A 12,084-nucleotide genomic window follows, 5' to 3' on the forward strand; every position below is an offset into this window, starting at 1 on the left:
CCTGTCTTCTACAACAATCACCTGCCTCCCTCTTACCAGGAGCCCTGTGATTACATCAGGCCAATTCAGAATAATCTCTCCATCTCAAGATCCTTAACTTAATCACATCTGCAAAGTCCCTTTTGCCAGCTACAGTGATTCCAGGGATGAGCACATGGACATCTGAGGAGCTGGGGCATTACCCAGCCTAACTGTGCAGTGTGTCTTCCCCACTAGGATGCAAGAGATAAGGATCTTAAGCCGCTGATTGAGTCTTTGTACTCCAGGACACAGCACAGTGCCAGACCTGGCAGTGGATGAATGAGGAAATGAACAGAAGAGTAAATGAGAAAATAGAGCTCTTCTCTCACCTCTTTTAGGCTTCCTCTGAACTCCTTTTAAAATTCATTTATCTATTCCCTTTCCCTCTCTCTCCCCACCTCCTACTTCTTCCTTACATGCACACCAATGCAGCCAGCACATTGATCTATCCCAATTGTCCTCAGCCTGTCTCCTGACACAGCTCTCTCCTTCTGTTGAAGTACATGTCCAGGCTTCCCTCTGCTCCCGCCCGCCCCAGCCAGACACTGTGCCATGGATCCGTGAAAGACGTTACAAGGAAAGTCTTCACTAGAAGAGCCCGTCATGGTCTTGGAGCTCTTTGACAACTCTGTAAGTCGTAGGATACCTGTGGGAATGCAGATCGTCCTTGTCCATAGACAGGCAAACTGTCCGTTGGCTATCATCAATTTTGCATCTATTTGCAAATTCATTTCAGCATTCCTACTTGCCTATCTATTAATATACATGGTATTTTTAATTCTCCTTTGGACTGGTTGTAACATCTTACTGGTTCCCTCATTAATTAATGACTTAAATAAAATCTTTGACATGTGTATTTTACATTTGTATAAAAGTCATGACCTTACCTTTTTTTAAAAAAAATCCTTTTACAGATCTCAGGAGAGTGGCAGCTGCATCAACAAACACAGGGGCTACCACGACTGAAGGGTGGATTAAATGCACGCTGTGCCTTTCTCTCCTCCATTCCTTTCCTGTACATAGCAGTTGGATGAGATGCTCCAGAAGGAACAGTGAAGAAACATACCCCATCCAGTGAGAGGAAGCTCATGTCTGGGAGGCTCCCCCAGAGCAACTGGGGTCCCTGCCCCATCCCCTTTTAATCCAGCGATTGGCCAGCCTCTTCTCCCCCTTTCATACCCATCTAGTGGCTTCGGCCTCCCCCTCACCACTCCCAGCTCTCCTCCCTGCCCCTGCCTGCTCTTCAGCACCAGCAGCCGTTGTCTCCTCAATCTTACATGAGGTCAGTGCCAGCACAGCCTGCAGCCTGTCCCCCACCCCAACAACCACCATATGGAGACGTTCTGGAGTTGTCACTGCTTACTTAATCCATGAGGAGCTGCCTGCTAGTCCTTGGAAAGACAGGAACAGTCTGCTTCCCAACAGGAGGGGCAGCTAGGCTGGGGGCTTCATCCTGGCCAGGGACCACAGACTGGAGAAGCCAGATTTCCTCCATCGCTAGGTCCGGAACTGAGGCACCTTATAAAAAAAGACAGATTGGCAAGAGAAACATACAAATGTACTTCATATAAGTTTTATGTGACACAGAGACTTCAGAAATGAAGACCCAAAGAAATAGGGAAGCCTACGTATTTTTGTGCTAAATTTGATGGAGGAATAGATAGTAGTATAGAAATATGATTGAATAAAATGTGTATGATACGATCTAATGGTAATAAACTGGGGGGAACTCAGTAAGGCCTGTTGGTTCAGATTCTTCTCTGTGTCCCTGTGTCTTCAGAAGTAAGGATGTTCCTTTCCTCCAGGTATAGAGTGGCACCTCTCACATGAGGGTCTTATGACCTGCTGTCAGGTTGGTTCATGGCCTGCTTCAGGGGAGAAGCGCAAGGGAAAATGACAGTGGCCTGTCTGCTTCTGCTGTTTTCTCAAATGCCATGGTGCCATATTTCGGAGTAGCATGTCCTGAACCCCACCACAGCCTAGGCTAGGGCTTTGCCCCAGGACCCTGTGAGTGCAGCACTCCTCCAGGTGTTTCAAACTGCGGAGGTTAGCCACAGGGCATTGATTAGAAATAGTCACCATGTATGAGCATATCGCCCTGCACCAACTCATCCTGTGCAATGATTACCACTGCTAACTCTGATCTAGGGTTTGTGGTTCATTTGATACGATGCACATGCTTCAGATTCAGGCCCTGGAGACCTCACCTACAAATTTGGGGCATGACCCTCAAAGGCCCTTCCAGTCCTAAAACTTCTCACGTCAAAAGAACAAAACCCTATACCTCTACTCTCTCTGGGGGAGTGGTCAGAATGAACCACAGTGTGGTCTTTCCCATGGAGTTCATATATGTGCACCTGTGTTTATTTGACTGACTCTGTAAGCAGGACCAGCACTCACCCATGCATTCATCTGGACACAGGGCAGCAGAAACCTGCAGAACACTTTCATTCACGGAGTTATTTCCTAGACCTGGAAACAAACATTAACCAAACTGAGGCACAAACACATTTTACATTGCAGTTGTGATCATTGCTTTGTAGAAGAAGCTGGTCCTGAGGGAACACACAGTGGGTGTTTGACCTAACCAGGGCGTGGGGGAAGGCTTCCCTGAGAAGGAGTAAATGGGTTTACTCCTAGGAGACAATCCAGACTTTCACCTTTAAATATGATGTAACCTGTAGAAATTTTATAAATGCCTTTTATTATTTGGGGGAAGTTCTCTACTTTTCCCACCTAGTTTGCTGAGAGTTTTTATCATAACGAGGTATTGAATTTTATTAAATGCTTTTTTGCATCTATTGAAAAGATTTTATCAATTTAATCCTTTGTTCTGTTGATATAGTAAATTATATTGATTAAACTTCTAATGCATAACCAAATTGCACTCCTGGGATAAACCCAACTTAATCAAGGTGTGTCATCCTTTCTCTAATATTGATAGAAGTCAGAGACAGGGGCCCATGAAAAATATAATTCTGCCCATAATTCTCAATCCTTATTTTTAAAAAGTCACTGTCACCTAAGCCTGGGTGAAGACATGGTGTATGTTAGAGGGGGCTGTGGTAAACACTGAAGACACAGCTGGGTTTATAAATTCCCTGCCCTGATGTGGCCAGTGGCCTGCATGATGAGACAGGCTCAGTTATGAACCAAGCCCTGATTGACAACAGGGAAATCGCCTTTAACGGATGTCAGGGGCGGAAGGGGGAGGTGGGTAGTGGGTGGGCAGGAGCAGAAAAGGCCCAGTAAGTCTGGGAAACAACAAGCACACCAGCACAGCTGGGCAGGAGAATGCCTGTCCATGGACAATCTTGAGTGCCCAGCTGTGAGATTCAAACCTTATCCTCCTGGTTGGCAGGGAACCATAAACACAGCAAACTGCTCACAATGCAAAGGTAAATCAATAAAGTATGAGACAAAACTGTATATGCAGAATGACTCCCATTTTATTAAATTGTGTGTGAGATGAGCAAGGGCTGTTACATTAATTTGATGGACTGTCGAAACAAAATACCATAGATCGGGTGGCTTAAAGAACAGAAATTTATTTCTCACAATCCTAGAGGCTAGAAGTTGTTACCAAAAGCTTGGCCACTTGTCCGCAGGGCCGCATCAGAAGAACAAGAACAAGTGGTTTGGGGAGAAGGAAAGAGAAGTTTATTATTTCACCAGTAAAGGAGAAGAATGGAGACCCCTGTGTGAAATGCCATCGTCCTCCTAATAAGCAGAAATACAGGCCTTTTAAAGGATGGGTTCTCGGCTTCAAGCAATTACTGTTCAACTACAGTTGATGATTCTAACCTTCTAGTCTCCACTGAAGACAATCTTGTGATCTCCACCCAGGACCTCCCTTCACCAGGTCCCACTGGGCCATCTCCTATTGCACAAATAACAAAAGACATTACCCTGCCCCTCCCCACCAATGTCCTGAGGCAGGGATGCAGGTTTTAGTTCTCAAAAAGGAGTGGAGAATGTTTTAAAGAGACAGAAAATATTCTTGCCATTTTTTTCAGACCATTCCCTCTGTTACATATTCCCCACCCTCAATATTTGCCTTCCACATCCATGGGAGGCGGGGTGACTACTCTGTTACAAAGTCCAAGGTCGAGATGTCAGCAGGGTTGATCTTTTTGAGGCCTCCATCCTTGGCTCACAGATGGCCACCCCCTGCTGCCTCTTCACATGGTTGTCCCTCTATGCACCAGCACCCCGTGTTTCTTCTGTGTGTCCAAATTTCCTCTTTTTATAAGGGCACCAGTCAGATTGGATTAGGGTCCACTGGCCTCATTTTAACTTAATTACCTCTTTAAAGGCCCTATCCCCCAACTTCTGGCAGCACCATCCCCAATAACCGAGGAGGATAGAAGTAAAACAAAGATGGTAGCTGCCCTCGCTGTGTGCCATGGCAAGCGCGGTGCAGAATCCGAAGGTGACCCGGTGAGATCCGTGCTCCCGTTCCCAGGGCTGTGAGGAACATGGCCTTGCTGGCCATCATTCATCTGTACGTGCAGACACTGCTGCTCTTTCCCACCCCACGCCTGCCCAGTCAGCTACGGCCCGAGCACCAGTGTGTTGGCCCACAGGGCACTGGCCAGAGCAGCATCAGAGCCTCCTCGTTCCCTGGGACAAATGCAAGTGCAGCTTCAGGAAGATGAGTGGGAGCAACCTCGCTTTGCCACATGACAACTGAGAGGCACGTGCACAAAGGAGCACAGCTGGAGAGAAAGATTGCCAACCTGCCTTGCCAGGGGACAGACAGGCCACATTTGGACTTCGGTTTCCAAGTGGAACAAAAGGATTTCCAAATTTTTCAATTAAAAGTTAATTCAGGCCGGGCGCGGTGGCTCACGCCTGTAATCCTAGCACTCTGGGAGGCTGAGGCAGGTGGATAACTCAGGTGAGGAGTTTGAGATCAGCCTGAGCAAGAGCGAGACCCCATCTCTACTAAAAAATAGAAAGAAATTATCTGGAAAACTGAAAATATATATATAGAGAAAAAATTAGCCGGGCATGGTGGCACATGCTTGTAGTCCCAGCTACTCGGGAGACTGAGGCAGGAGGATCGCTTGAGCCCAGGAGTCTGAGGTTGCTGTGAGCTAGGCTGACGCCACGGCACTTTAGCCAGGGCAACAGAGCCAGACTCTGTCTCAAAAAAAAAAAAAAAAAAGTTAATTCAATGTCCTTGTCTCTACTAGTGTGTCTAACGTTTAAGAGAGTTGGGTTCACAGCCTGGTTAATGATGAGTTCACCTCCCTCCCGCTTTTACTGTAAAAACATTTCGACTAGAAAAAGAAAACCCCCATACACACACCATCCCAGGCAAGATCCTTCTTCTTTTTTCTTTTTTCCTCTTTGTTTTTTTTAAGTTTCCTTACATTCTCTGTGCATTTGCCTATACACTAAGGGATTTAAACAATAGATCAGGAAAACAGAAGAGAGGGCATCGAGGGCACACTTTTTGAATAGAAATTGACTGCGCAGCCCTCCCGGCCCCCAACACAAACACATACACACACGGGGTATTTTGCTAGCAAAGACCAAAGACCAAAACAACACAGCCTTGACCTTAACTCAGAAATAGTCTCCGGCTATAAGGGGAAAGGCTCTGAGTGGGGGGAGAATAAGCCACCAGAGCCCTTATTGAGAGCAATTTGGCAACAGGTATTGTATTCAAAGCCTGCATTTTTTGTACCAAGACACGGTAATTTGGCTTTTAGGTATGTCTCATAAGGAAGCGGGGATGGAGAACAGGCTTGGGATCTCCAAGGTCAGCCTTGTTTATGAATAGTAAATAATTGGAAGCAATCTTGATGTCTAATTGCAAAGGAGTAACTAAATAAATGTGCCCCACCGTGAACAGAGTGCATTCCATATACACTCACGTGTGCTCCTTCTCCAGGCAGGAAAGGTTTCCCCTGCACCCCCCAGCCCCACTCACACGGGAGCTCCTGGAGTTACGCATACACGTTCCCAGCCTATGGCATGCAGTGTGGAGTTGGCACCAGAAGGTGGCTGTGCAGTCAGACTAGCACTGGTTCAAGTCTGGCTCTGTCTCGCCTTGGCTTGTGGCTCTTCCACCTCCCCCCCACTCCCGAAAGTGGGGTGATATTTTGAAGCTTCAGGGCTCTTGGAGGATTTACGCTGTGCCTGACCCATGGGAGCTAGCCTCTGCCAGGGTAACCCAGCCAGCACGTTGCACAGCCAGGATTTTAAATTAGGTCTGAGCAGTTCCAGAGTCATCACTTTTTCTGTTCCTTGTGCATATCATGCTGCCTCTTTCTAGATTATCCTCCAAAAAGCCCTGGGGAGGCAGCAACAGCAGGAGCTGCAGACAGTGGCCAAGAAGCAGGGCTCCAGCTGGGGATCTGAACGTGGTCTTTGCCCTCGGGATGCAAGGAGTCCAGCCAAGAGGTCACAGAAATCAGCAGCCTTCACTGGGAGGCCCCAAGTCTTGGGACTGGGGTGCTGGCGGGGAATCCAAAGAAAACAGCCGTGGGTTTGGAAAGAGATGCTGTTCTTCATCACTGCTGGCTGTTAAAGGGACATGGCTCCAACTCGCATGCAAGGAGGGGCATTTTGCTTCACTCGGCCACAGTCGGCACGTTTTTGCAGTTGAGGAGGCAGGAGATGACTTTCTGGCCGACTCCAGGGAGAGGTTTCTTACCTTCTCTTTAGGAGGAGCTCATGCTGGTGGACCCGCGACCCCGGCAGGTGGCCAGACTCGGCGTCAGCGGGCTCGCTCTGCCCTCCTTCCCTTCTGCAGCCAAGTCTTCACTCTACCCTGAAACGAATGTGTCCTCGCAGACTGTCATTCTTTGGCCTTTTGACAGCTTATCTCTGGGTTTCCTTTCATGGTCCCCAGAGATGGGGTGTCTCTCCAGAGGATGCTGGGTCGCGATGATCGACAGCCATGCCCACGTGACCACATTTCAGTCAATGATGGAACGCGTGTTACCACCGGGTTTCATAAGATTATGATGGGGCTGAAAAACTCCTATCACCTAGTGACACAGTAGCCATCATAATGTCATACTGCAACACATTACTCACGTGTCTGTGGGGATGCTGGTGTAAACAAACCTGCTGAACTGCCAGTTGTATAAAAGTCAGGCATGCACCATTATGGACAGTATGTAATATTTGATAATGGTAAGAAATGACTACATTACTGGTTTGTGTATTTGTATGCTATACTTATCGTTAATGTACTCTTACTCATTTTTTTATAAAAGTTAACTGGAAAACAGCCTCGGGCAGGTGCTTCAGGAGATATTGCAGGAAGAGGCATTGTTATCGTAGGAGATGCCAGTTCCATGCCTGTTAATGCCCCTGAAGACCTTCCAGTGGGACAGGATGTGGAGGTGGAAGACAGTGATACCGATGATCCTGACCCTGGGTAGGCCTAGGCGAATGTGTGTGCTTGTGTCTTAGTTTTTAACAAAAACGTTTTAAAAGTATTTTTAAAAATTTAAATAGAAAAAAGTCTTATAGAAGAAAGATATACAGAAAGGAAATATTTTTGTACATTTGTACCATATATTTGTTTTAAGCCATTGTTACAAAAGAGTAAAAAAATTTAAAAAATGAAAAAGTTTATAAAGAAAAAAGTTACAGTAAGCTAAGATTAATTTATTATTGAAGACAGATTTTTTTAATAAATTTAGTGTGGCCTAAGTGTGCAGTGCTTCTAAAGGCTACGACAGTGTACAGGAATGTCCTAGAGCTGCACATTCACTCCCCACGCACGCACTCACCCCCCCAGAGCAGCGGCCCGTCCTGCAAGCTCCACTCACGGTAAGTGCCCTATACAGGTGTACCATTTTTTACCTTTTATACTGTTTTCTTACTGTACCTTTTCTCTGTTTAGATATGTTTAGAAACACACACACTTACCATTGCGTTACAGCTACCTAAAATTCTAAGGTCTTTGAAAAGCACCTTGCACCAAGAAAGATCCACAGAGAAAACATAAGCAATGAAAACTGCAGTTTCCATTCCGCTCAGAGTGGACAGTGAGAGAGTGTTTCACACTTCAATCCCAATGTGATTTCCACACAGTGCATTCGTCAATATGAATTATAGATTCTTGGAGTAACAGGGACTCAGGAAAACATCTCACGCAATTACCCACTGGATGCTGTAAGTTCTCACACGTGAGCAGCCAACATGCTGGACACGTTGGACAACAGGTGCCAGGAACAGGGAACACATTCTTTCGTGGGGCAGCGTCTGTGCACAGCTCCATGAAAACATTCCCATAGGAAAGAGAAATCAACCTGATTGCCGCTCCCCCCTAAGCCTGGGCCCATGCCTCGGGGCCACTCAACAATATCAGAAGACACCTCTTCCATGGAACATTCCCCATCGTACGTGGGAACACCTGCCACCCGCTCTGCCCTCACGTTTTCTAGGCTCAGCAATGCCTTTGGAGGTTTTCACCTTCACGTCTTCCGCATGTAGCAAATTTCCCATTTCTTCGTCCTCGTGGTCTTGCCTCTGTATTTTTAACTATTTCAGAGCTGCAAAACAAGGCCTGAAGAGCATTTTTCCCTCAAAATTAATTTTTTCTTTAAAAAACTTTTTAAACATTTTTTCCATCCAATTCATGGCATCCAGATCTTTTGCAACCTGTCTCTGCCTGTGCTTCCAGCCATGTCTTCTGTCTGACATTGCCCACATCTGCTATCTTCATCAGCAGAAATCAATTCTTTCCCATGACTCCTGTGTGCACGTGGCCCCCCACCTCATCTTCGCCCCCACAATCTTGGTTCAGACATTGCTTCTCACCTCAGCCACGCCAGCATCTACCTGCACCCAATACCCTCCCCTTCCAGGCAGCTTCTCCCTCCACGGCACCTGTAGAACTCTTTCCTTCCTCCTACTCCACTGCCCTCAGGTCATTTCTTTGCACAGCTCTGTCCCACTAGACAGTGAATGCTTGGATCAGAGGCCACTTTTTCTGTTCCATCTTCCAGCACATTCCATCCCCCTTGCACCTATTACACCTCCCATTTTTACAGAATGAGTTTTACCCCTCCAATAACCCACGTCTGCCAAGTATGTGTTTGCCATGAATTAGCTGGTTGTGTTCCTTTAAGAACTGTCAAGAGTCGATTTCCTGATATAAATCACAGTTTGTGTAGAAATAGTAGCTATGTTAAGCAACATGTTCAGATGCTAATCTCACTTAAGCCCAAACAGCAGAGCATTTCTCAACACTGATTTCTAAGAAGAAAGCTACAGTGAGGGTTCCAATTACAGGATTTGCTCACAGAAGCCAGTCACAGTGGTAAAAATCAGTCTATTTGGTACCTGGTATATAGAACACCGTCCCTTCGGTGAGGCTTTTGTTGTCTTTGGATCTTGATCATGTTTTCAAAATTAATAATCCATTGGGCTGGAATCTGTCACAAGTTAGCTAAAACAAGTAAGTTTTTATAATTAAAAATGCGATGCCAGAATTTGACCTTATGGGAAGATGAAGATGTACTTTTCCTTATTCCTCCCGCTAAGTACAACTAAAAACCTTGGACATTATGAGTAAAATAAGTAAATATGTAAGAAGATTCCAAGAGGTGGAGAGACAGCAGACAGGCTAGGGACCTCAGGACTCCAGTAACAAAACAATAAACGTTTCCCTGAGTTAACTTTTTGCCTCATATATCCTAGACTCGGAGCTGAAGAAGCCAGCAAACTGGAAACATCAATGGCCACAGACAAAAACAGCCCCAATGTAGCCAAAGGGCCAGGAAAAGACAGCCTATGAAGATGGAAGAGTTTCAGACAATAACCAGCCTACATCAGCCAACACCATAGAAAAATTGTGGCCCGGCCACTACCCACACCAGCAGAGGCCTAGTGGGGAGCCTAGACTTCCACCCTTACCAGGCCATAGGGGGGTACTCTAATCCCCTATCAGGGGGTTTTGGAGAAGGCTGAGCAGGGAGCCAGGACTGCCATCCCCACCAAGCAGTAAGAAACACCCCCTGTTCCTACATGGCGCCATTGGAGACCACCAGGGAAGTCTGGGTTTCTACCCCAACTCTCAGTGATCAGGACTCCCTCTTCCTACGAAGGCATCTCAAAGGGGAGTAGAGAATCAGAATTTTACCACAGCCTAGCAGTAATGAAGCCAACAACTCCAACCAGTGGTGTTAGTTGAGGCTTCATGGGAAGCAATAATGAGTCACTCCTATCCCTCTCCTCAAGGGAGGTGTCAGTAGATACCAACATTGAGATGACAGAGGTGTTGGAATTATTTTAAAAAGATTTTAAAGTAGCCAACCTAAAAATACTTCAATGAGCAATTACAAACACACTAGAAACCAATCAAAAAATAGAAACTCTTGGCAAAAAAAAGAGAAGATATAAAAAAGGATACAAACAGAAATTATAGAACTGAAAATACAATTATTGAAATAAAAAACTCAGTAGATAGGCTCAACAGTAGAATGGGGGGGACAGAGGAAAGAAGCAGTGAGCTGCAAGGCAGAACAATAGAAATTGAACAATCTGGCATAGAGAGAAAGTAGACTAAAAAAAATAACAAACAGAGCCATAGGGATCTGTGGGGCCACAACAAAAGATAAATCTTTTGTATCATCAGAGGTCTGAAAGGAGAGGAGAAAGGAGACAGAGCAGACAAACTATTCAAGAAAATAATGGCTAAAAAATTCCTGAATTTGGCAAAACCTATAGATTCAGGAAGCTGAGCAAACCAAAAGCAGGACGAAACCAAAACAATCCATGCAAAAATCTATTATAGTCAAACTTCTGAAAATTAAAATGAAGAAAAAAAACGTTGGAACAGTAAGGGAGAAAAGATACCTTTCCTACAGGTAAAAACCAATTCAGATGACGATGTATTTCTCATCAAAGACCATAGAGTCTAGAAGGAAGCGGCATATTTTTCGAGTATTGAAAGAAAAGAACTGTCTACTCAGAAGCCTACATCTAACAAAAATATGAGAAATTAAGGGGAAATTAAGGCATTTCCAGGTGAAAGAAAACTAAGAGAATTTGTAGCAAGCAGATCTATAATAAAAGAAAAGCTAAAGAAAATTCTATAAATACAAAAGAAATGACAAAAGAAGAAATCTTAGAAAATTGTGAAGGAAGAAAAAAATGGCAGACAAAAATATGAATAAACACAACACACTTTCCTTCTCCTCTTGAGTTTTCTATATTGTGTTTGACATTTGAAGCAAGAATTATGGTACTCTCTGATATGGTTCTAAATATGTAACAGAGATATTTAAGACAATTGTATTATAAGTGGGGATAGTAAAGGGACAAAAAGGCAAATAAATTTCAACACTTCACTAAAATTAGTAACACCTGTAAACTGTGATAATTTATGTATATATAATGTAAAACCTAGAACAACCACTAAAATGCCATATAAGAAGATACACTCAAAAACTCAGTAGATAAACCAAAACTGAATTGTAAAAAATGTTTAAATAACTCACAGAAAAGCAGGGAGACAAGAGAGAAATGCAAACAGAGAGAACAAAGAGAAAACAAAAAACAAAATGTCAGACTGAAGTTATATCAATAATGACACAAAGCATAAATGGTTACAATATACCAATTAAAATACAAAGATTGGCAGAGTGAGTTTAAAAACTGTGATCCAACTATATTATGTCTATGAGAAACTATTTAAAACATAATAATATAGGCAGGTAGAAAGGAAACAAATGGAGACCATATATATATAAAATATATTAACATATATATTTTGCAGCTCTGTTGTTTACACACATTTATGATTGCTAAATCATATTTAGCAAGAATTGAACAACACCACCAACCAACAGGATCTAATCAACATTTATTGAACAATCCACCCAACAACAGCAGACTATACATTCTTTACAATTGCCTACAGAACATATACCAAGACAGACCATATCCTAAGCCACAAAACAAACTTCAATAAATTTGAAAGAATTGAAACCATACAGTGTATTCTCTAGCCACAATGGAATCAAACTAGATATCAATAAGAAAAATCTCAAAACACTTGGAAACTAAACAAAACACATCTAAATAACC

Source organism: Propithecus coquereli, unplaced genomic scaffold (genome assembly GCF_000956105.1).
Source record: "Propithecus coquereli isolate 6110/MARCELLA unplaced genomic scaffold, Pcoq_1.0 Scaffold171, whole genome shotgun sequence".
Taxonomy (NCBI): domain Eukaryota; kingdom Metazoa; phylum Chordata; class Mammalia; order Primates; family Indriidae; genus Propithecus; species Propithecus coquereli.